Source organism: Aotus nancymaae, unplaced genomic scaffold (assembly GCF_030222135.1).
Source record: "Aotus nancymaae isolate 86718 unplaced genomic scaffold, 86718_ANA_hifiasm-v0.15.2.pri h1tg000064l_1, whole genome shotgun sequence".
Lineage (NCBI taxonomy): Eukaryota > Metazoa > Chordata > Mammalia > Primates > Aotidae > Aotus > Aotus nancymaae.
The window spans coordinates 29,107,595-29,132,854 of NW_026988479.1; the positions used below are offsets into that span (position 1 = coordinate 29,107,595).

General features: G+C 41.5%; 1 long non-coding RNA gene across 1 annotated transcript in view; it reads right to left on the reverse strand.

Annotated features, from left to right (window-relative positions):
* Window positions 1-21,352: 21,352 nt before the first annotated feature.
* Window positions 21,353-25,260, reverse strand: part of LOC110567043 (uncharacterized) — a 103,409-nt gene continuing 99,501 nt past the window's right edge. The window contains exon 3 of the long non-coding RNA XR_002477501.2: window positions 21,353-21,623. This is a non-coding gene — a long non-coding RNA (uncharacterized LOC110567043). The remainder of the gene's footprint in view (window positions 21,624-25,260) is intronic.

Below are 25,260 nucleotides of genomic sequence, written 5' to 3' on the forward strand. Positions count from 1 at the left end.
TGAAATACGTTCACCAAATATCAACATTTGAACATCTTTTATGATTCCTTACCAGCTGAAGCCAGATACCAGTTGAGCGATGCTCCACTTGAGTTTATAGGCTGTTTGATAACTGCCTGTCCTCCAAATTGTATATGTATATGTTCTGATGGTTTAATTCTTGAGTCAGGGCCAGCACACATTTATATTTTCTACCAATTACCTTGATACAAATATCTTGGAAATTGCTGACCTGGAATGAACATGAGAAGACTCCTGGCTTCTTTTTTGCCTCACTTAACAAATATTTTAAGGTCAAAGCAATATCTGCATGGCTTTCCTTGCTCCTCCAGACCCATGAACCTATTGCCTCTTCACCCTCTGCATGTAGCTTCACCCTAGATCAGACTTTTGTCTCTTGGGTCCCATGTGACACAGGAGCACTGCATGCTTGTTTTCTAGAGCCCAGCCAGTCATGGGTGCTAGCCTCATCTCCACACACCAGCAGTTAGAACCCAAGTGTATTGTATTAATATTTCCTGAGTACCAGTAAGAGAATGCATTCTTCTCTCATCTCGGCCGGGAACGTTGAAAATGCTCAGCCTTACATAGAAACTCCTAGATTCTCATTAACACATTTCACAAAAGTAAATAAGTATTTCATATAATTCAGATGATGTTTAAATGGTCAGCATTTTAATAAATACTTGCATTAGAATTTTGTCTCTTCTTTTTTAAAGTCATACTTTAATTTATTAAATGTTCAATGGAGAATATAGTCTATTTGAAATTTTCTATAGAGTATGTTTTATTTGTATGTTTGATGAAATTTGTATGTTTGATAAAATTTGATGTTAATGATTTTTTTTTTTTTGAGACAGAATTTCATTCTTGTTGCCCAAGCTGGAGTGCAGTGGTGCAATCTTGGCTCCTACAACCTCCACCTCCTGGGTTCAAGCAATTCTCCTGCCTCAGCCTCCTGAGTAGCTGAGATTACAGGCATGCACCACCACACCCAGCTAATTTTTTGTATTTTTAGTAGAAATGGGGTTTCACCATGTTAGCAAGACTGGTCTCAAACTCTTGACCTCAGGTATCCACCCCCTTTGGGCTCCCAAAGTGCTGGGATTACAGGCATGAGCCACCACACCCAGCCAATGTTAATGATTTTAAATGGGTAACTTTTTCGGGGGAAGGGCAGTCTCGCTTTGTCACCCAGGCTAGAGTATGGTGGCGTGATCATGGCTTGCTGCAGTCACAACCTGGGCTCAGCAATTCTGCCTCAGCCTTGTGAGTAGCTAACGCATCTGGCTAATTGTGTGTGTGTGTATGTGTGCACGCATTTGTGTGTAGAGATGGGTCTTGTTATGTTGCTCAGGCTGTTTCTAACTCCTGACCTCAAGTAATCCTGCCTGAACCTCCCAAAATGCTGGGATTACAATCATGAGCCACAGTGCCCATCATAGTAAATTTGAATTCAACTTGGATTCCAGTATTGCTACCCACTTTAACCTTACAAATATTTACACCTAAGCATTGTGTACGTTTTCAGTGCTATGAGCTACACTGAGATGGGTAGCCTGTCCACAACATGCCTGCAGATACCAGACTATCCTCCTTGGGCCCAAATACAGCAATTTACTCTTCTGAAATAAAGCATTCCTGGCAAAGGCAAGAGCTTGAGAAAAAAAAAGACGAGGATTTGGTACATTTTTAACGAGCTTGTGATTATAGTGTGTAGTTTATGGTGAGATTTGGCAGGAGAGTTAGCTCTGGTAGAAGCAAAAGTCTGCAGTTCCATCAGGGTGAAGAGTGGTGATGGTTAACAGGCATGGAAAAGCACAAGATGTTAGGAGAAAGCAAAGGCAACAGATGGCAGGTGTGACTCATTATTTAAATACCAAAAACTCCTTAGAATGAAAGCCTAGCCTTTATGTCCCTATGGCAAAAGATTGCTGGACTTTGAATCCTGATTTTATCCCTAGCCTTGTAACCATGGACAAGGGCCCCAGCCTTTCTCTGCTTTAGTAAAACAGAATTGATAATGCCAATCTCAGAGAATTAGCACAGGGACTAAATACAGCAACTGGTAAGCAAACCCTGTGTTAGCTCTGATCTGCCACCTGTAAGGGGCTAGTCATGCAGCCAGTGTCAGCTTTGTTAGTAGCCTTGTCCAACCGATGACTATATTTGCATTTGTGGTCAACTAAACATTCCCACACACCTCAGAATTGCATTTGGCTGCATGCCACCTGATTGTGGTGGCTTATCATAATAGCTAAGAGATTTATTTTTCTCAAATCCAGAGATAGGCAGTCCAAGGCTGGTGCAGGGACTTAGGAACTGGCATCAGGGACTCGGCTGTTTCTAGACCCCTCTCTATCCTTAGCATGTGGCTTTCATCCTCAAGGTCACAGATGCCTTAGGTCGGGGTCCCCCAGAAGACGTTCCTGAGAAAAGGATTCACATGCAAGTAGTTTATTCGGGAAGTGATCCCAGGAAGGTAAGCAAGTGGGGAAGTGAGACAAGCAAAGGAAGCCCACACAGGATGTGTTTATGAGTGGGTTACTGCTGTGGACAACCAGTGTTCAGTCCCACTGGGGACCTCAGGGAGCTCTCTGCCCCAGATGTGTGTTGCTCATGCCTCAGAGTTGTCCCACCTCAAGGCCAAAGAGCTGGTTCCATCTGTCATTAGTTAAGGTCTGCTCGCAGGGTCACTAACCCCCCTGGCACTTTCAGCCTGCATTCTACAGGCTCAGCATGATCCTATAACTAGCAAAAGCCCTCAGATGGAGACTCACAGGAGTTTTCAACAGGAAGCCTGTGTGGGCAAAGCAATGACAGCACCTGCTACACAGGATGACACCTTTACCTCCAGCTTCGTGTCTACATTCCAGACAGGGAGAGGGGTAGAAGGTCAAAGGAACAGCAGATGAGTTTGCACCTTTTTATCAAGAAAGTGATAGCTTTCCCAAAGCCTAACCCAACTTCTGCTATGCAGTGGCCAAAACTAGGAGACATGGCTACCTGTTGTAGCTGTAAGAAAGCCTGCAGAGAGGAGCATGTTTATTTTTAACTGGACACATTGTCCCAAAGTTTGGGCTTCTGTAATTAAGAAAGGAAGAATGGAGGTTGTGGGTAACAAGCAGTATGTGATAAGGTCATCTTCACATGAATTACAGGAACAAAATGTGGTTCTCTGGTGGATAAAATTGGAAACCATATTCCTTGAAAACGATCACATACATGAACAAAACAAGAATTAGAAGCAATAAATGCTAGGCTAAATCATCAAGTCATCATTTCTGTTGCCTCTAGTACACATAGCTCAAACAGCAGACAGGTTATCAGATTCTGCGGGAGTATAGTTGGCTTTTCTTAACCTGTTTATTCATTAACAAGTATTTACTGACCACCTGCTATGTGTCAAGCGTTGTTCCATGAGCCAGGGACTCCACAGTGACAGAGAGTGAATCTACTCACTAGGGATCAGAGAAACCCCTTCAAAAAGGGCATTGTGCTGAGACCCAAATTATGAGGAGCCAGACATTCAAAAATTAGGAGGGATACTCCAGGCAGAGGAAAGAGCAATGGCAAGGTCAGCATGTTGGAGAAAGAGAAGAAATAGGCCTGTATGTCTAGTGAAGGGAGACAATCACAAAGCAGGCAGGGGGGCGGGGAGTGCAAAAATATGTTTAGAAGATTTCAAAACTCCTTTTGGCTGGCCCCACAAATGCATTTCTCAGAAGAAATGCTAGAAGTACCTAATTTGGAAAAGAAGATTTACATATTTAGTGGGGAAAGTTTGATCATTCAAGAGTATTTTTAGTTTTTATTCCTAAAGTCATCTGCAGCAAAAAAACATTTACCCTAATTTCCTTTTTCTTTTTTTTTTTGAAAGGGAGTCTCACTCTGTTGCCCAGGCTGGTGTGATCTAGGCTCAACCACCACCACCCGGGTTCAAGTGATTCTTCTGCCTCAGCCTCCCAAATACCTGGCACTACAGGTGCGTACCACCATGCCTGGCTCATTTTTGTATTTTTAGCAGAGACAGGGTTTCACCATGTTGGCCAGGCTGGACCTCAGGTGATCCAACTGCCTTGGCCTCCCAAAGTGCTGAGATTATAGGCGTGAGCCACTGCGCCCGCCCTAATTTTCTTTAAGGAAGTAAACTCCTTCAGAGCCCCTTAAATTCCAATCATGTTCTTAAGTTTTCATGTTTTTGCTGGAACCTATTGATTAGGAAATATATATATGTAAATACACATATGTCACTCCATCTGCCTAGAGGATCTGAGGCTGCTGCCAGTATGCTTATTCTTCCTGACAGTTGGGAACACTGCTTTGCCTCCAACTCAGCTGTGCCATAGGGAGGACTCAAGTGTCCTAAGTGATGATAAATCAGCCTTTAAGGGACCTTATTCACATAGAAAAGCAACCATCTGAGAAATAGTTTGTCCCTAAGCAGAAGGGAGTTCATCAGAAGACACTCCCTCTCATGTAGTAGTTTTTCATTGTGGATTTCACTCCTCTTTCAGAAACTGTAAGCAAACAATTGGACCATTCCTGAGGCTGCTCTTCTAAAGCCCCTTTATGCTTTGAACACCTAAGTTCATGCCTGTTCCTTTAATTTTTAGCAGATGTTTGTTGCACACAAACTGGGAACACTACTACAAGCAAAACTAGACATGGTCTCTGCTCTTTGGGGAATTATAGCCTATGGGAAAGCAGATCCAATTCACGTAGTCACATGGAGTGTATAGTTTAAAACTGAGCAGTGTGCTAAAGGAAATGATTCTATAAGAGCCTAGAATGAAAGAGCCTCATTTGGTCAGAGAAGAATTCCCTGAAGAGGTGATACTTAACGCAATAGGCATTATTTGAAGGCTTGTGTTCAGAGCCATGAGCGTGAGCTATGGATTTAAGTTAGATCCTGCTTAGAAGGAATTTACAGACCAGTTGAGAAAATAAGATGCTCCTGTCATAAACCATGTGAAAGAGACAGTGTATAAAGTGCTAAATGGATTAGCACTAGATAATAAATGCAGGAGGACTTAAAGATGAAAAGTGAGTATGTGAGCAGAGAATGGGCAATGCTTTGTGGACTAGGTGAGATTTGAGCTAGACATGGGAGGATGAATTAGTCATAGATGCAGAAGGAAAGGTGTTAATCTGATCATGGAAATCAGAAATCTTCGATGGTGCCCTGTTCTCTCTGAAGCATGAAAAATCTAATTTTTTGACCCTCCAAGCTCTGTTCTCATCCTGTCTTCCCAAATCCACCTTTTGAAGATCTTCCCCACTCCCTTGCAAATACCTTAACATATTCCACCTTTTCTATTAGAATTGTTCTCTCCTTATCAATTTTTTTAGCAACTTGACAGATGACATCATATATTAGTCACCTATTTTTGTAGCTTCTGTATCTTAGGGTAACACCTTTCATATAGAAAAGACAATATTTGCTGCACTTAATGGAACAGGAATGAACTTGTTCTGTGGTCTCTGACTATGTCCATCGGTTGATGTGAGAATTAAGAATGAAGGCTTGGGAGGTATGGCCGCCTCTTTTCCATAGCACTTTTCCTTGGTGGCATTACCACTTCCAAAGTTTTAAATGCCATCCCCACGCTGAAGACTCCCAAAGGTATATTCCAGCTCCAAATGTAGCCTTTCAGACTTGTAGATATAATGCCTTCCTACTTGGCATCTCCACTTAGCCAGACATCCCTCATGGCATCTCAAAATTAATATGTCAAATATAGAATTTTTTATTCGTTTCCCTGATAATACAAAATCCAGTTTCTCCCCTGCCGTCTTCTCTCAGTAAATGACACCATCATCTCATTTGCTTAAGCAAAAGCAACATCTTTGACTCTATTTGCTTTACTCTCCACATTCATTATGTCTGCAAGTCCTATTGTCTCGCTTCAGAAAACATATGTGCAATCTATCCACTACTCCCTACCTCCACTGACACCATCCTAGCCCAAGACCCTGCCATCTCTCACATGTACTATTTGATGGTCCTTACTGAGCTTCCTGCTTCCACTTTTCTCCCCAGGTCATCCATTCTCCACACTGCCACTGGAATGAACTGTCAAAGTAATAAATCATGTCCTGTTAACCTCTGCTTATACTCCACAGCATTTATCCTCACTGAAAAAAAAAAATTTTTTTCAGAAGAAAATCCATCGTCCTTGCCATGGCCTAAGGGATGCTAGTATGACCTGGCTCTCTCCTATGGGTCCAAACTCATTGCCTAGTACTCTTCACCTCATCCATTATATCCCAGCCACCCTGGCTTCCTTGCTGTTCCTCTAACACACACACCAAGTCTGCTCCCACCTCAGAACCTTTTTCATGCTGCCTCTCTGTCTGGAATGATCTACCCCAGATGTTCCCTTGACTGGTTTCTTGTCATTCAGATCTCAGCTTAGTTATCACCATTTCAGAGAGGCCTCCCTGACCATACTAAAGTAGGTGTTCCTAGGTTGGGGTTAGAACGAGGGTTTAATATCCTCTTTTTCATTTTTCTTTTATTTTCATCATAGTATTTGTTGCTTTGATATTAATTTTTTATTTATTTGTTTTCTTGTTTATTCTCTGTTTCCCCATCTAAAACATGAGCTCCATGAAAACAGGGACCTTACCTATCTTATATTCCCAGCAGCTAAAACAGACCCTGGCACCAAGGTGGCAATCACTAAATATTTGTTACATCATCAGACATAGAGGATGGGTGAATACTGATAAATAATATGAACTTAAAGGAATCATTTAGCATCTAGGTCTCAATGTACCTTTTTACTTGATGAATATGAAGGTAATATGCTACTTGGCTCTTCTGGAACACAAAGGAAGTAGATAAGATAAAATTAGAAGACTGCAGATTTTACCACTTTATTCTGAGAAAAAATATTGGAATTTATGGGCAAGCCATTTGAACATGGCAATGACATGCTAATGGAGAAAGAAGTTCATCATTTCTTTTCTTTCTTTCTTTCTTTTTTTTTTTTTTTTTTTGAAACATAGTCTCACTCTGTCACCCAGGCTGGAGTGCAATCTTGGCTCACTACAACCTCCGCCTCCTGGGTTCAAGCGATTCTTGTGCCTCAGCCTCCCAAGTAGATTAGAGGCTAATGAGATTACAAGCGCCCAAGCACCACACCTGGATGATTTTTATATTTTTAGTAGAGACAGGGTTTCACCACGTTGGCCAGGCTGGACCTCAGGTGATCCGTCTGCCTTGGCTTCCCAAAGTGCTTGGATTACAGGTGTGAGTCACCACGCACAGCCTCATTTATTTTCTTATCCATGAACCTCCTGGGGACTGCATAAAATGGAGAAAAATAAAATGTATCCAGCTGCAATATAAAAATGTATAAATACAGCTTACATTAATTCAAATATAGTAACATTTTATCTGGCATCAATAGGTATTTTGCTAAGTGTTTTGTTTTTTTCAGATAGTTAATATTCCCATTGGAATAAGACATTTTTCAATTTGAACATTTTGACAGAAATAGTTTTCCAATGAATTTCAGTACTACCCTGTCTAGCAACACACTGAACAGAGTCTTTGTCAATAACTTGGGGGTATGATTGTAAACATATGTTATTATATCTGAGTATAAAATAGTGATAAGCTCTGCAATCATATTTGTGTAAATCTATTAGGCTTTCTGAACTCTCTCATGTATATTGTATAGGTTTTCCTCTCCTCTCGTTTATTTAACCAACAACTATTAATAGGGCACCTAGCACATGCCAGGCTGCTTGCTGACAGCTAAACTCACAGTGATAAGATAAATGTACTCCCTGCCCTTCTGGAGGCCAGAATTTTCTGGGGAAGACATGTCATGATCAAGTAAAGACAAGTGTTACAAGAGTCTCAAAGGCCTACCCAGGGGCTCACAGAAAGCCTCTGCAAAGTAGTAGTCTTTTAGCTGATTCCTGTGAAGGAGATGCTCAGGGGAAAAATGTTCCAGGCAGATGTAAAAGCACGTGCAAAGGCCATAAAAGATAAGAGCCAAGGTGAAGGGGTGACAAAAAAAGACCAGTGTGGCTCCTGATATTGCAGAGTGGGCCAGAGCCAATTGCAGGGCCCCCTTATAAGCTGAGGCTAAGAATTTCTTTTCATTCTAAGAACAAATTAAATGGTTTTAAAGAGAAGAGTGGCATGATCAGTGCTACACTTCAAAATGTGCGTTAGAAGAAAGCTAAATAATGAACCTTTGCTTTCATATATATTTTTGGTTTAGATGAAGTTAAAGTAAGTGGTGCCTCAGTAACCCATCTTTCATAGACTATGGAATTAACAAGTGGTGCTCAAGGACATGGGGAAAGGGCAAAAATAAAATGGGTATTCAGGTTAGGGGAGTGCCGGTTTCAGAAAGGAACCTCATTATTAGAGTTCTATTACATTACTGGACATGTAACATCCTCAATTAAGTTCCATTCAACATTGTCCAAGACATCCATGTACATATGAAAGATCTAAGGGGAAGATGGTTAGGGTGAAAGAACTCCCACTGGGAATGGATACCTGAGTCCTAGGCTCACCTTGGCCACTACTGGTAGACTAAGATGATGCCTAAGGGACCCTCCCCTCTCTAGAATGCTAAGATGCACATACCTTAGCAAGTAGGAGGGTCAAAGGAGGACTCCTCCACCTGCTCCCCAAGTGACCTTAGACAAGTTACTTTACTACTTTATCACTTCACTGATTTGTGAAAATCCTACCTCATCAGGTTGTTGTGAGGGGTAAAATGCCAGGGTCAGAGAAGGCCATCAGTGAACATTAGGGTCACTCTCTGATTGAATAGCTTACTATCTAATGGCTCACAAATTAGCACTAACAGCAGGAGGAAGTATTTGGAAGTAAGTGTTTCCTTAAGAGAAAAAGAGGCCCCTTGTAAATTAAGAATTCATGTTACATATTACATTTTTCTGTATCCTTTTGAGACTTGGTAACATTTTGGGAAGCATCTTGCACCATCCATCTGCCCAACATTTGCTCTCTGGAATATCTTTCCTCTAACAGCTTGGCCAACTCCACTTTGAATGTGTTCAGTGCTGCTATCCCTGGTCTATTCTGAGCATGTTATTAACCTGAGCTTTCATATATCAGTATACATTATGCTAAGAGCCAACTTCTTAAGAATTTCTGAGCATCAGTGCAGAAATAAGCTTGGGTGGTTTCTTTGTGGTATCTTTGCAGCACCTAGGGATATTAATGACAAGTCAAATACCCTCTACTTTCTTATTATTTTTAAATAACTCAGTTTTAAATCATAAATTTAATCCATACACATTGTTTAAACCTATGAACAGTATAGAAGGTTTTTAGGTTAAAAAAGCAACACTGTTCTTTGCCTCCCACCTCCAGCTCCCTAGTTATACTACCCATATATTAGCAGTATTTTATACATCCTTCCAGGAATTTTCTCCCTCCCTTCCTTCCTTTCTATATATATTCTCCATAACTGTCTTTCTTTTATACAAATAATATACCATCTTTACTTCCCAGCTCCCTTCCTATATATATTCTATATAATTATATTTTTATACAAATGTGACTGTACTCTACAGATCCTATTATCTTGGACATTTTTCCATACCAGTACCCATAGATCTACCTCATTCTTTTGAGTATTTTGAGTGGCTTGCTGGCATTTTATTAATGGAATGTACTCTTTAGCCAACCCCTCTTGATGGACATTTTAGATGTTTGTTTCCAATATTTTGCTTTTACAAACATCTCTGTAGATATGTCACAGCACACTTGAAGGACTTCATCTGCAAGATAAGTTCTTCACAGTTTCAAAACTCTAAATAGCATCCTCCTATATGTTTGCCCAACCATGAGTATATCACTGCTAATGTCAGCCTCCAAAAAGAGCTTCTTACAAGGCTAGTGGCTGTCTTACTGGACAACAAAGGAACAATCAATACTGTAAAAGTTATCATTAATCTTTATTGTGAAGATTGGTGATAACGTAACAAAGTGCTTAATATCTGGCATATAATAGTTGCCAAATAAATGATGGCTATTCATTATGTTGCCTTTGTCCTTGTGAACAACCAGTCAAAATTTATCTCCGAGGCCTGAGGCTAAATATAACTAGAGTCAATGGGTTGGTATAATATTAGTAAATTTTAGGTGGCACTTTTTTTTAGGAAACTCAGCAGTTTATTTAAGAGGAATGTCCAATGGGACAAGAAAGTCCTTTTTAGATGGTAAAGGGAAAACTATAAAACATTCTGCTTCAATATTAGAAATTTTTTCTAGCTAAGTCTTCAAGAAACCTTCATATTTTCAACAATATGAAATCAATTCATAGCTGCTTGGTATCAGCCTGAGCATGTAAAGAAAAGTAACTGCCAACTTAAAGTAATGTTAATTTTACTCTTAGCAAGTATCATGAGAACATTTTTTGAAGGAATCTTGAGCTGGAGATCTTGCATTTGCATTATATTCATTCATTTATTCAACAAATGTTTATTGAGCACCTAAATCCAAGCAGGATTCCAGGTTACAGAGGATGCAGAATGAACCAAACCTGTATGGGGACTGCAATTAAATAGCCGTGTGACCTTGGACAAGCCCCTTACCCTACCGGGACTTTACTCTCCACATCTTTAAAACAAGCTGGCTGAACTACATTATCTCCAAAGATCCTCCCAGATGTATCATTCTGTGCCTCTCCTTAATGCATTCTTAATGGTGATCTCAATTCAGTGCAGCACTAATTGATGTACATGGCACATGAGGGTACCATAAAATCCTTCACAGGTGTACTGCCAAGTTCTGACCAATGGGTACTATGTTAATTGCCTTGAGCTACCATACCAAATTACCACAGAGCTGATGGCTCAAGACAGCAGAAATGTACTTTCTCACAGTTCTGGAGGCTGGACTTCCGGAATCAAGGCATTGACGGGGCCACGTTCTGTCTGAAGGCTCTGGGGAAGGATCCTTCCTCGCTTCTGGTGTTGCCAACAATCCTTGGCGTTTCTTGGCTTGCAGCTGCATCACTCCAGTCTCGTCTTCGTTGTCACATGGTGTTCTCCCGGAGGGTCTGTCTGTGTCTCTGTTTTCTCTTCTTAGACGAATGCACAGTCACTGGAGTAGGGCTCACCCTAATTCAGTATAACCTCACCTCAACTAATAATACCTACAAAGACCCTATTTCTAAATAAAGTCACATTCTGAGGTTCCAGGTAGACATGAAATTTGGACGAGGGAGACACTATTCAACTTATTATAGCTACTATTTCTTTTGGCTTCTTACCAAGGATATGAACTGTTCCAGCAGTGTCTATCAGCAGACAGTGTGCTGGAAAGGTCATGCCGCCTAGTGCGGAGAGAGGTGGGTCTGAGGAAGAGGTAGGGAGTACATCTGAGCAACAAGGCTGGCAACAAAGGAGCGGGTGTGCTTAATGGAATCTGTCAGGCTGTGCCCTGCAGACATGTACATCACTACAAGCATGGTCAAGTTGAGTGCCCAGGATGTTCCAGGCAGTAAACAGCTCTGTGTAACAGCAACACTGTGTTTGGGATGACAGAGTAAAGAGCAAAATAATTGTGGAAGCTTTTCTAGACACTTGGAGACTTCATAAGATAGTGCTGTAGTCACGATTACTTTTGATTGTCGATTTCTTTGATGCTCTTTTGAGTCATTTCATCCCTTCTAGCCGAGCACCAAAAATTCAGTCATTTAAAAGGGTATCCCAAATGCAGGAATGCCAATGGCTGGGCTGTGCAGAGCAGGTATTAAGGACTCTAGCTCTGAAGGGGATTCCAGGGCGGAACCTCTGCTCTCTTATTTTATTGGCTATGTGTCTATGGAATGTTAGTTTGTTTCTCAAAGCTTAGGCTTCTTTGTCTATAAGTTGAGGATAATAATAGAGCCCCCTCAATCATTATGTTAAGTAAAATAAGCCTGGCACAGAAAGACAAAGTTTGCATGTTCTCACTTATTTGTGGAAGCTGAAAATTAAAACAATTGAACTCATGGAGATAAAGAGTGAAGGATGGACCAGAGGTGGTGGCTCACGCCTATACTCCCAGCACTTTAGAAGGCCAAGGTGGGAGGATCACTTGAGGCCAGGAGTTTGAGACCAGCCTGGCCAACGTAGCAAAACCACATCTGTGCTAAAAATACAAAAGTTAGCTAGGCGTGGTGGCATTGCCTGTAATCCCAGCTGCTTGGAAGGCTGAGGCATGAGCATCACTTGAACCCAGGAGGCAGAGGTTGCAATGAGCCAAGATTATGCCACTGCATTCTGCCTGGGCAACAGAGCAAGACTCTGTCTCAGGAAAAAAAAAAGAGAGAGAGAGAGTAGAAGGACAATTACCGGAGGTTGGGAAGGGTAGTGGGGGACGAGGGAAGTAAGGATGACTAATGGATATAAAAACATAGAATGAATAAGACTTAGTATTTGCTAGCACAACAGGGTGACTGTAGTCAAAAATAATTTAGTGGTATATTCTTTAATAACTAAAAGAGTATGACTGGCTTATTTGTAACACAAATAATAAATGCATGAAGGGATTTACCCTGATATGATTACTATGTATTGCATGCCTGAATCAAAATAGTTCATGTAACCCATAAATATATATACTTATTATGTACCTGCAAAAATTAAAAATTAAAAGTAAAAAATAATAATAATAAAACCTCCTCATAGGATTGTAGTGAGAAAGAAATTTGAGGAAAAATATTTATGTGCAGCATTAAACACACTGCCAGGAACATAAAAATGTGCTTAATAAATGTTTGTTTCTATTAAAGTATCTACTCTCTTTTTCCTGTGCTGGAGGATCTCTCCCAACAAAAATATAAACATGCTAATTCTCTCATATTAAAACAAAAAAAAACACCTTTCTTGATTCTATTCTCCAACACCCTCACTTTACAGTGAAATTTTTTGAAAGAATTTTTGTTCCCTCTGTCGCCAAATCTTCTCCTCCCAGTCTACAAAGAGGGTCTTGCCCCTCTCCCAAACCCTCCCCTGACATTGTGATCTTCCGTGACCTCCATGCTGCTAATTCCAGTGGTCAGTTATCAGTACTCATCTTCCTTAGCCGGTCAGCAGCTCGTGACTATCATTAACTCCTTCATTCTTAAAACACGTTTTCACTTGGGTTCCTGGAGCACCACTTACCCTTGGCTCTTTGCCTACTTCCTTCCTATACTGGAGTGCACTAGGGGCTCCCCTAGACTTCTCTCTTTTATCTTTGCTTCCTCTCTAACTGATCTCATCCAGCCATGAGGCTTTAAATACCGTCTATCAATCACTGATGGCACATAAACTTAGATATCTAGCCTGAACATTTCTCCTGAATTGATCCATTCAGCATCTCTATTTGGATCTCAAATAGACATCTCAAACTTAACATATACGAATTCGAACTCCTGATTCCCGTCTCTGGTGAAACCTGGTTCTCTTGCAGTCTTCCCCACCTTAGCAAATGGAAACTCCCTGTTTTCCGTTGCTTAGAGTGAAAGTCTGGGAGTCATCCTGACTTTCCACTTTCTCTTACACCCTGCATCCAATCCATCAGCAAAGTTTGAGAGTTCTACCTTTAAGATAAATCCAGAATTTGACTGCTTCCCTTCACCTTCACTGCTTCCACTGGGGTCTGAGCTAGCCACACTTCTCACTTCTATTACAGCAATAGCCTCCCAACTATACTTCCTACTTCTTCCCTTGGCCCCGTTAGTCCATTCTCTACCCAGAAGCCAGAGTGATCTTGTCTGCACATTAGAAACACCTGGAGAGTTTTAGCCATTCTAATCCCAGGCCATATCTCAGACCAATCTAATCAGAATCTCTAGGGATAGGACTCAGGCAAAAGCATGGGTTTTTTTCTTTTTTCTTTTTTTATTTTTATTATTTATTTATTTATTTTGAGTCAAATTGTGCTACTCTTCTATCCAGAAACTTCCAACGACTTCTCAGAATAAAAGCCAAAGCCCCCACACTGGCCGTGAGGCACTTCTCAGGGCCATCTGGCCCACCCTTAGAAGAGCAAGGACTTTGTTTTGCTCACTGTTCTGTTCGTAGTCTCTAGAACCATGCGTGGCACACAGTAGATCTAACTAAGATAAATGGAAAGAATGAAGAAAACCCTGAGACCAGACAATAATGCCTGTAGCTCTGGTGATGGCCACAAGAGGCCGCTGTTGTGTCGTGGGATGGACAGGACAGCACGCAGAACAGCCAGCAGGCCTAGCAGAGTTTTGGGTGGGAACAGCAGGCAGGCACCTAGGTAGCCAAGCAGGCAGCTGGGACGTGGAAACATGTTTATTATCGCCTCCCAAAGCCTCGTGCTCAACACCAAGCCTGTTGGCTCCTAGAGATCAGCTGTAGCCCATACTGAGTAAGCTTTTCGAAGGGAACACACCAAGGTGAGAGCATTTCAACAAATCCCCAATGGAGTTTGATGGACGCTTTCTCCAGTTCCTGGAGAAAGCCGGAGGGAAAGGAATGAACTTGGCCTGGTCCTGGTACATACAGCCCAGGAGCTGAATTAGTTAGAGTTGGGGAGTCACTCTGAGTTGTAATCCAGAAATTAAATTTCTAAAAATTGTAGAGGGGACAGGCATGAAGCCTAGCTTCCCTCCTGCATCAGGAAAGTTCCAGGTCCTATTCTTTGCCCTTTCCTCATTAATATAAGGAATAGAGAAATTTGCCATTTCTCTATTCATATGCAGATATATATATGCATATATTTACACACATACACACACACACATACACACATATATATATAAACATATATATAAAACTGAGACCCAGTTCTTAAAACTCACCTACTTTTATTCTCTATGACACAGTAGATAAAAGGTCTGGGCTTGGGAAATTTTAAAAAGTGGAGGCAGGCATGGTGGCTCATACCTACAATCCTAACAATTTGGGAGACTGAGGCGGGAGGATCACTTGAATCCAGGAGTTCGAGACTAGCCTGGGCAACATAGTAAGACCCTGTCTTTACAACTATTTTTAAGATTTCTGTCTCACTAATATCTGTGTGACTCAATACTTACATGAAGGAAAGGGTCAGCATATCTGTGTTCCCTACTTCATGGGTATTGATCAAATGATGAAATATTGTAAACCCTCCTTGTGAATTGTGGAAATGTCAGGATGGTTTTTCTTTAGAGTATGTGTTTGTGTGTGTGTGTGTGTGTGTGTGAAAGAGAGAGAGAGCACGAGAGAGAAGATCTCACTCTGTCACCCAGGCTGGAGTACAGTGGCACAATTACAGCTCACTGCAGCCTTGACCTCCTGAGCTCAAGAAATTCTCCCACCTCAGCTTCCCAAGTAGATGGAGTCACGGGTGCATTTCACCACACCCAGCTAAGTGTGTGTGTGTGTGTGTGTTTGTAGACAGGGTCTCACGATGTTGTCCAGGCTGGTCTCATACTCCTGGGCTGAAGTGATCTTCCCACCTCAGCTTCCCAAAGTGCTGGGATCAGGATGGCTTTTCTGATGATGGTGGGATGACTTATTAGCTTTCACTAGTGGCACCTGAAGCCACCAGGAATTTATCTGAAGACCCCACCCAACCACAAATTCAGGGGAATCATAGGATTTATTTGCATGTGGTTTGCATACAATTTAAGAATTATAATATTATTGGCCAGGTGCGGTGGCTCACGCCTGTAATCCCAGCACTTTGAGAGGCCAAGGCAGGCAGATCACCTGAGGTCAGGAGTTCAAGACTAGCCTGTCCAACATGGCAAAACCTTATCTCTATTAAAAATGCAAAAATTAGCTGGGCATGGTGACAGGCACCTGTAATCCCAGCTACCCAGGAGCTATCCAGGAGACATGCCCAGCCCAACTTTACTACTTCTGAACTGCATAAGTGGGCAGGTGATTTATCTTCTCTACAATGCTGGATTTTCCACCGTAAGATGAAGAAATTTTTTGAAAGGTTATCGTGAAGATTAAATGAGATAACACTTAAAGCAGGAGAATTGCTTGAACCAGGAGGCAGAGGTTGAAGTGAGCTGAGATCGTGCCACTGCACTCCAGTCTGGGCGACAGAATGAAACTTTGTCTCAAAAAAAGAAGAAGAAGAAGAATATTACTAACAATAAGAGCTAAAGTTTATGGAGCCTTTGCCATAGACACTTAAACCCACTATAGGTAATTTTACTTAATCATCACAACAAATATTTGAGGTAAGAACTATTCTAATCTTCCATTATATGTAGATGAGGAAACTAAAACTCAGAGAGATTAAGTGACTTGCCCCAACTGCCAGGCTAATTAATAAACGAGACCTGGACTGAGGCAGTCAGCTCCTTTCCCCATCCTCTACACCAGAGCCTCCTGAGTGAGCCAGAAGGATGGTGAAATCAGACTTCTCAGAAATGGTACCAGAATGTGGTGAACCAGCTTTGAATCTTAGGGTCATGCAGACCTGGTGTGCATCCCAGCTTTGCTACTTCATTTTTTTTGTTGTTTGTTTGTTTGTTTTTGAGAGGGAGTCTCACTCTGGTGCCCAGGCTGGAGTGCAGTGGCGTGATCTCGGGTCACTGCAGCCTCCACCTCCCAAATTCAAGCAATTCTCCTGTCTCAGCCTCCTGAGTAGCTGGGACTACAGACACATGGCACCACGTCCAGCAATTTTTGTATTTTTAGTAGAGACGGGGTTTCACCATGTTGGGCAGGCTAGTCTCAAACTCCTGATCTCAGGTGATCCACCTGCCTCGGCCTCCCAAAGTGCTCAGATTACAGGTGTGACTCACCATGCCCAGCCCAGCTTTACTACTTCTGAACTGCATAAGTGAGCACGTGATTTATCTCCTCTACACTGCTGGATTTTCCACTGTAAGATGAAGATAATATTTCCCTTGAAAGGTTGTTGTGAAGATTAAATAAGATAACACTTAAAGCACCCAGCCTAGTTACTGTCAACATAGATGTCCATTAAATATTATTATACCCTGTGTCCTCATTAAAGATGAAAAAACCAAAGCACCAAAAGGCTAAATGTCTTAGCCCCCGTGACCCAGTGTGTTCTCTTAGACTTTGTAGACAGTCCTCAGGCCATCTCCACATGAGATTTTATCCTTGCTTCAGTTAGGAGTCTAGGACCTTAACTTTTCTCAGTTCTCTCTCAGCTAATTTCTGATCTTCTCCCTCCTGGGATCCTGAGAGAGAGAACTACCAGAAATCTTTACCCAGCCTCCCTTGTCTCTTGCTTAAAAGGATAAATGAGAGAAGGAGAGGCTAAAAGCTCCCTTGCTCATCAAGAGAATCAAGGTGAGAAGAAGGAGTAATGTGGAGGGGAGAGATCATTGGCTCAGGTCATGCCTGCTCTGCAGTCAAGAGCCGCTTTGCTCTCAGCCACCCACTTAGGCACAGCAAGATTCACTTAGTGACACAGTCTACAGACACATTTGGTATTAGAGCTGAAAAAGACCTTAGCAATGATTTCATTTTCAGCCAAGCTTTATCTGTGGTAGATGAGGTATCACAGGGTGATTGATTAACTTGCTAGGAGACTCTAATTAACAGAGCTGGCCTCAGCACCCCAGGGTCCTAGCTCCCTGTCCTCTTTGCCTTGTACCACTCTGACTCCCATGCCTTGCTAATTCTCTGCAGAACCACTGGTCCTGCAACTTGACATAGTCAATGCTACAGTGGTGAACTTTCTCTCCCACTGCCATCTCCCCAGCACTCTTGCTCTACCGTGTACCACTTAGGATCCACTGAGATCCTGGTTACCCAAGACCCTGCACTAAGGTGCCTTTTCTGGGCAAAAGCCCAGGTCCCAAAACTTCCCTATACCCATTTCTCTGTCAAAACTCACCTTTCCAACATCCTAGCCAACTGTAAAATTCAAAAGAAAACCTGCTATGTAATAAGCTCCCCTATGTTTATGACTGATAATGGACTCAAATGGTTCTATGGTGGTTTCTTTTTAAAACTGATCTCCTAGAAGAATGAACCTTTACTCAAAGGGTTAAGGCACTTAAGGTAGAATTCTGGAAATTCTGAAGCAGCCAATCCTCCCAGTATACCTCCAAGAGTACAGTTGAGACAACCACCAACATTGCCACTATGTGACACTAGGGTTAGGGTGTGTGTGTTTTCAAGCACTATTTCCTATAATGGTCTGGTCTCTTTTCTGTCTAAGAAATGCCCTTCTTCTTATCATACCAAATCTAAAGGAAATCTCCATTTCCTTGGAGCTCTCTTTTAATCTGTCTCTCCTTTTCACCCAGTGCCTGCAGTCAAGAGAGTGCAGGAAAGGTGAGGAGGGTCCCAGTTCCCGTTACTGCTTCTTATAGCAACTCCCAAGGCAATTACATTCACCCCTTTCTAAAAATCTCAAGCACCAAGTTTCAAATGGCTCATTCCTACGGGACCTCTTTCTTACAATGCTTTCTAAGAAAACTGTAATAATAAAAATGGTGGTGGTGCCAGATGTAATGGGTTTCTTCTCCATGTTATAACTGATGGTGGTCCTGAGGGATAGAAAGAGCCCATTTGGATGAGCACAGTGGTCAAGAGCTGCTGTCTTGACATAATTATTAATAGTGCCTTTCACTCTCAAAAGTGTCCTGGTTTGGGTGACAAACTATTTGGTCATCCTACTAAGAGCATGGGCTTTGAAGTGAGTTTGACCTGAATTCAAACCTCAGCCTGTTTCTTACTAGCTGAATGACTTCGAACAAGTTACTTAAGGTCTATGAGCCACAGTTGCCAAATCTATAGACAGAGAATACTACTGGCACCAAGTTCACAGGATCATTTGGAAGGACTGGCCTTGCACAGTGCCAAGCACATGGTAAGACTGCAACATGAGTCACCTATGATTCTAAAGTTACAGAACATACATTGTACAACCTCATTTGTAGACTCACCTAGGCAGGAAAGTAGACTCTTGAGGAATGTTTTGCATTGGAAAAATCTGGACTTGTAAGCAGACAGACTAGCATTCAAATCCCAGCTGCGCCACTCACTAGGTCTATGACCCTGGGAATTTAAACGACCTTTCTGAGCCTCACCTTGTTCATCTGTACAATGGGGATTAAAATCTCAGAGATTTTAATTTTCTCTGTGAAGAGAAAATAAGATGAACTCAATAAATGCTTCCTCTTACCCTTACATTGGCCCAGCTACACATCTAGGGTTCACTGGTAAGGGCAGAAGCAGATCTAGCCCTGTGCTCTTTCAGTTATATCTCATAGTCTCTGGGGACTGCATTCTCCTTCCTCCATAGATCAAAATGGTGTTCTAAGCCATGAGCATTATTTCCAACTCTAAATCCTTCTCAAGCTCTCCCCCTGTTTATCATGGAAATTAGAAACAAGAAAAGGAAGCATCATGATGACATGCAGCTGGCCCCAGGGTTTTTGGATTAGAACCAAATTTCATGTTTGTGGAACTGATGTCAATTTGCTGGCTATGTGATGTTGGGCAAATTACTCCACCCCATTGAGCTGCAATTGCCTACTGTGTAAAGAGAAAATAATACTCTTTGCAGGGTGAGCAGCAAACCCAAGTCATTCTGACTCCCAAGCCCATGCTTTTAACCTTTATTCTACTTCAAGTTCAGGAGCTGTTCAGTCTCATGGCCATTTGGGTAGCAGTTAAGATGATAGCAGGTAGTGAGACCAAAGTTTCTGGAATAGAACCTACATTTCAGGTGCATGGAATTGAATTCAAAAGTTTAGGATCTGGGCTAAGGTATGAAGTATGATGCTACCTCACTCAAAAATAGTCTACAAAGCATCTGGCCTGTTTTTTGTTTTATATAACTATATCAGCCTGCCACCTATGTTTGTGGCATTTTATTGGAGAAGAGACATGCCCATTAATTTATGTATGCATATGCCTGCTTTCTTGGAACTATGGAAAATTGAATTATTGCAACAGAAACTGAATGGACTGCAAAGGCTAAAATATGGGCTATCTGACCCTTTACAGATAAAGGTTGCAGCCCTGCTGTAGGGCATAATACCACTTTAAGTTTTAATAATGATAATTACAATAATACTTGGTGCTACTGAGTGCTTATTCTATGCTGAGTGCCATTCTATGGCTTTATATGTATATCTTATTCAGTACTTGTAATAACTCCGTGATATACACACACTATTATTCCCATTTTGTGAGTAAGGAAACAGAAAGAGGGTAAATAACTTGCACAAGTTCCAGTGGCTGATAAATGGCACAGCTGGGATTCTAACCCAAGTAGTATCAAGCATTAGATTTCCTTAGAAGCTTGCAAACACGTTTTCTTTCCTGATCAACTTGATCACTCATGATATGAAAGGCAATTTTAGGTGGTTCATAAACACCTTATTAAAAAAGTCCTCTCCTATGGTGAGAAAGCTATTCCCTTTTAAGTTCACTTTAACATGACAAATCTCTCCTTAACAGAGAGAGTGAACAGTCTTCTCACACAGAACAGTACCTTGCTAAACTTTAACTTTTTAATTATTTAAACTTTTAAATTTAGATTTTAAATTATATTTAAAATTTAATGTATTTAAAATGTATTTCTTCATTTCATAGCACGTATTTTTTATGGTTGCCTTTTATTCGTGGCAAATGATCCTTGCTTTCTCTTCACAACAATTTCCATTCAGAATAAATTTATTTAAAAATAAAAAATAGAGTTGATTCAGATATTAAGACCATGTTAATAATGGTGCAGAGGGTGTGTAAATATGACACAAATCATGACAGTGGTGCAGAAATGAATGACAGAGGCCAGGCGCAGTAGCTCATGCCTGTAATCCTAGCACTTTGGGAGGCTGAGGCAGGCAGATCACTTGAGCTCAGGAGTCTGAGACTAGCCTGGCCAACGTGGTGAAAACCCATCTCTACTAAAAATACAAAAGTTAGCCGGGTGTGATGGCACCTGCTTGTAATCCCAGCTATTTGGGAGGCTGAAACGGGAGAATTGCTTGAACTCAGAAGGCAGAGGTTGCAGTGAGCCAAGATCATGCCACTGCACTCTAACCTAGGCAACAGAGCAAGACTCTACTTCAAAAAAAAAAAAAAAGAAAGGAATGACAGAGATGAGAAGCCCTGCCTGGAGCACTGGCCCAGGAGTCAGGTGCCCTAGCCCTCAGTCCAGCCAGCAGCAGCTTGATATATGGCTGTGGACAGATCATCCCTTCCTTGAGCTCAGATTCTCTATTGAGTGAAAGAGTTTAAATTAAATTATCTCTAACATTCTGTGGCATCCCAATTTCTTCTTCTTGTCCTGGAATTTACGATACTTTAACTCAAACCAATATTAAATTAGACTTGTTAGAGATTCACTCTTTCAAGTCCCATAAAGACAAAGAGCTCCACTGTACCCCCTATGTCTTTTCCTCTTTGAGTGAGTCTATTAATTCCTATCAAGGTTCCTGCCAAAAAAGGTGAGGAGATAAATGCATGTGGTGCAGGATTCAATTTGTGCTTCTTGCCTAGAAATTAAACAGGTCTGGGTTGGTTCATGGCATTTACCAGGAGAAAGATAAGTTCCTGGACACGTCCTCATTCATAGTGATTCCACCTGGGTCCAGCAGGCCTTCTGATGGGGTTTCTCTCCCTCTGGAGGGCTCTGTGTCTGCTCACCCAGAGATAGCTGTGGCCATACCTTATGATGGCTGGGGAAAAAAAGAGAAGGATTTTTAATAAAAAATACAAGACGCACTACTGCAAATGGATGCCAAGCCTATATGAAAAGTAACATGACTAGAAGCAGCAAGAGTGGAAAACCCATTCTTCCTACATTTAGAAAAAGTTGTGGGGTAGAGGGATGCCCCGGATAGGCCAGGCACCATAACTTATGCTATCAGTCTACTAGATTTAGTTCTTTTAACCCCACATCAATCCTGAGAAGGAGTTATCATCATCATTTATTAATTTTTTTACACTTTATAGTATAGATTAAGAAAGTGAAATTCAAAAAGGTTATAGTTCTCTCTAACATCAGTACAGCCCTAATAGGTATAGGTATAATGGTTCCCTATTTTATATGTAAGGAACTTGAAATGCAGGAAGATTAATTCATGCAGCTAGTAAGTGGTAGAGCCAAGATTTCAACACAGGTCTGACTCTCTACAGGTCTTTTCTCTGCACTTCCTCACATGTAGCCTCAGGAAAATTTTGCCTTGTTGCCTTCTAGTAGTTAGCAAGAAACAAGAAGAAAGAATGAAATGCAAGCAGGCTTGATTCTAGTGGAGATGATAGTAAGAGAAGGCAAGGGGCAAGATTTTCTCCCACATGTCAGACCATAAGGGCATGGACCTCGCTCAGCATTGCCATGTTTCATTCCTCAGTGTGTGTCAAGAATTCCTGCATGGTCAGTACGAAGTATCTTTTCTTCCCTAGGCATCCACAGAGATTTGAACCTCTGTCAGCCCTTCCTAATGACAGCTGATGAAGACATCTGTGGCCAAAAGCCACCACTGCCAGCAAGGAGCAGGTTAAGAGCCTGTTCTCTGTCTTGATTAAAATTCTTTCCCACAGGCTCTGCACACACTGTGAAGCACAAGTTATCTGCAAGACCAGAACCTCTGTCCTCAGGGAGTCCCCATCTGTGCTGGGCACTATTGATGCCCTAACCAGTGCCCCTCAGATCCCCTTTACCCTTTCTGTGATCCCTCTGCCAGCTTCTGTGTGTTCTTCTCCTAATGGCTCACATCTGTGACTTTCTTCAGAGGCCTGCCCTGGGGCTGCTGGATCTGCTCTGCCTTCACGTTTAGAAAGCTGATAGTGTTTGGAGCCAGTACTGACAAGGGCAGGACTATGAAAGCCCAGCTCTCTTGCATCAAGTCAGAGCCAGCTCTAAGGTATAATTTTCTTTTTTTTTTTTTATTGCATTTTAGGTTTTGGGGTACATGTGAAAAACATGCAAAGTTGTTGCATAGGTGCATTCATGGCAGTGTGATTTGCTGCCTCTAATTTTCACTCCAGAGCTCCCCATGGGATCAGACTGGGACGGAGCCTAAAAAAGCACACTTTGCTTGGCGTCTTCCCCCTCCTGTTCTGCTACCGCACTCCCTCACCAGCTTTTCCTCAGAGCACTCCCTTAATAAGTCACATGCAAATACAGTATCATTCTAGGATCTCCTTCTGGGGAACTTGACCTAAGATATCATTTTTCATCCATTAGCTACCTTCTTTTCTATGTCCACAGACTATCTTTCCCTGAAGAGACATCCCCTCCCAGCATCTCCTGAACCAGTCTCCCTGTGGAAGTTGTCTTATGGGCATAAATACAGTAAATGAGAGTGTCACTGTCAATGATATCACCAGTCTTCTAGGCAACAGTAAATTCAACCTGGTGGTATCCCTGTCCATCTTACATGTAAAGATTTTTGGATAACAGCATTTCACTACACATAATGCTGACTTTATCTCATTGCTTTAAAACAAAGAAAAATAATAAGAAAATTAGGACAGACGAGTTTTTTCTCGTCTGTCCACTTATTAACTAGGTAACTTTTGATAACTGATCTAACCTTTATTCTACTTAAAAAGGAAAAAGGAAAAGGCCTTCTCTCTGCTTTAAAGGCATATGTGTCCTTCATAGAAAAATTTAGAAAAATACAATAATCCAGACATCCTCACATCAACCAGTACTTTTTAGAAAATTGCTATCCAATCTTTTTTCCTATGCAGATATTCTTAATTGTGATAGACATTACTTGTGTTCATCATCTGATTCTGGTATCCTTCCAGGTACATGAGACAACTACATATCCTTTCACCTCCTGGAAATTAGGTATGCTCAGACAACTTCCTTTGGGTAATGAAATGTGAGTGGTATATTTAAAATAATCTTCTTGTATGAACAAGGGCATACCAGACCTTAAATTTGCTACTGTGGACTATGAAGCTTCAAATTGAGATTGTGGCTACTCCACCATCTCTACCTCAACGACAACAATAATAGCAGAGTCCCCTGCCAACTCAAAATGAGCATATAGTATATGCAAGAAGCAAACTGTTGTTTCGAGCCATAGGGATTCAGCAGCTGTATTAGTTTGCTAAAGGTGCTATAACAAAGTATCACAAACTGAGTGGCTTAACATCAGAAACTTACTGTCTCACAGTTCTGGAGCTTAGAAGTCCAAGATCAAAGTGTCAGTAGAGTTGGTTCCTTCGAAGGGCTGTGAAAGAAAATCTGTTCTGTGCCTTTCACCTAGCTTCTTGTAATTTGCTGGCAATTTGTGTGGCATTCTTTGGCCTGTAGAAGCATCATGCCACACTCAGCCTTCACCTTCACATGACATTCTTTGTGTGTGTGTGTATACACATGCACACATGCGCATATGTCCAAATGTCCCTATTTTGTATGGATACCAGTTATATTTGATTAGGGCCCACCCTAATGACCTCATTTAACTAATTACATCTGCAACAACCCCACTCTCAAATAAGGTCATATTATGAGGTACTGAGCATTAGGGCTTCAACATACGGATTTGGAGGGACACAATTCAATGCATGACATTGGGTATTTATTACAACAGTACAGTTTAGCCTATACTTGCCACTGCAGGGATTATCCTTCTTATGCTGTTTTTTGACCTCCTATTTTCACTTCATAAAGTTAAATATTTTGCCCACAGTCAAAATACCAATAAGAAGGAAACTGGAATTCTAATCCAGGTTTTTGATTTGATAGCCTGCTCTTTCAGCCACTCCCAGGGATTAATCCTTGACAGTACAGGTGTTTTGTAGTTCCCACAGTTCTCACCATTCCCTATTACTCTCAGACACTGAGGCGAACTAAGTACTATCTGTCTTTAGGTTTGTCTCATTGACTTTCCTGTTCACAGCCCAATTTATTCATTTACACTGCCTGTTTTCCCCCTGTGGACATTACATTTGCGACCTTGCACTGTGTTATAATTCCTTTCCTTTATTATTAAAAAGGCAACTCACACCTTTTTAATTCACCTACCAGGTCACTAAAAGCCCTAGAGTCCTTAAGACAATCTGCACAACTCTCACCCTGAATTATACCTGTCCCTGACTCTCTGCTACCACTTTTCAAGCACAGCCCCATGGACTAGGCCCCATCACCCATCTTTTACCTGTTTTCTGCCAAGCAAATTTCCCCTCAAAGGAGTAAACCAGGAATAAAAATATTTGATCTATTAAAGCAAATGGCTTGTCAGGAAATGGCAGCTCCTCCTGTGTACATCCTTTATAAAAGATTCTCCCCATTACAAGAAACTCAATCAAATGGCATTTTCTCTCATTCCTGATGTTCCCATTTCCCAATGCAGA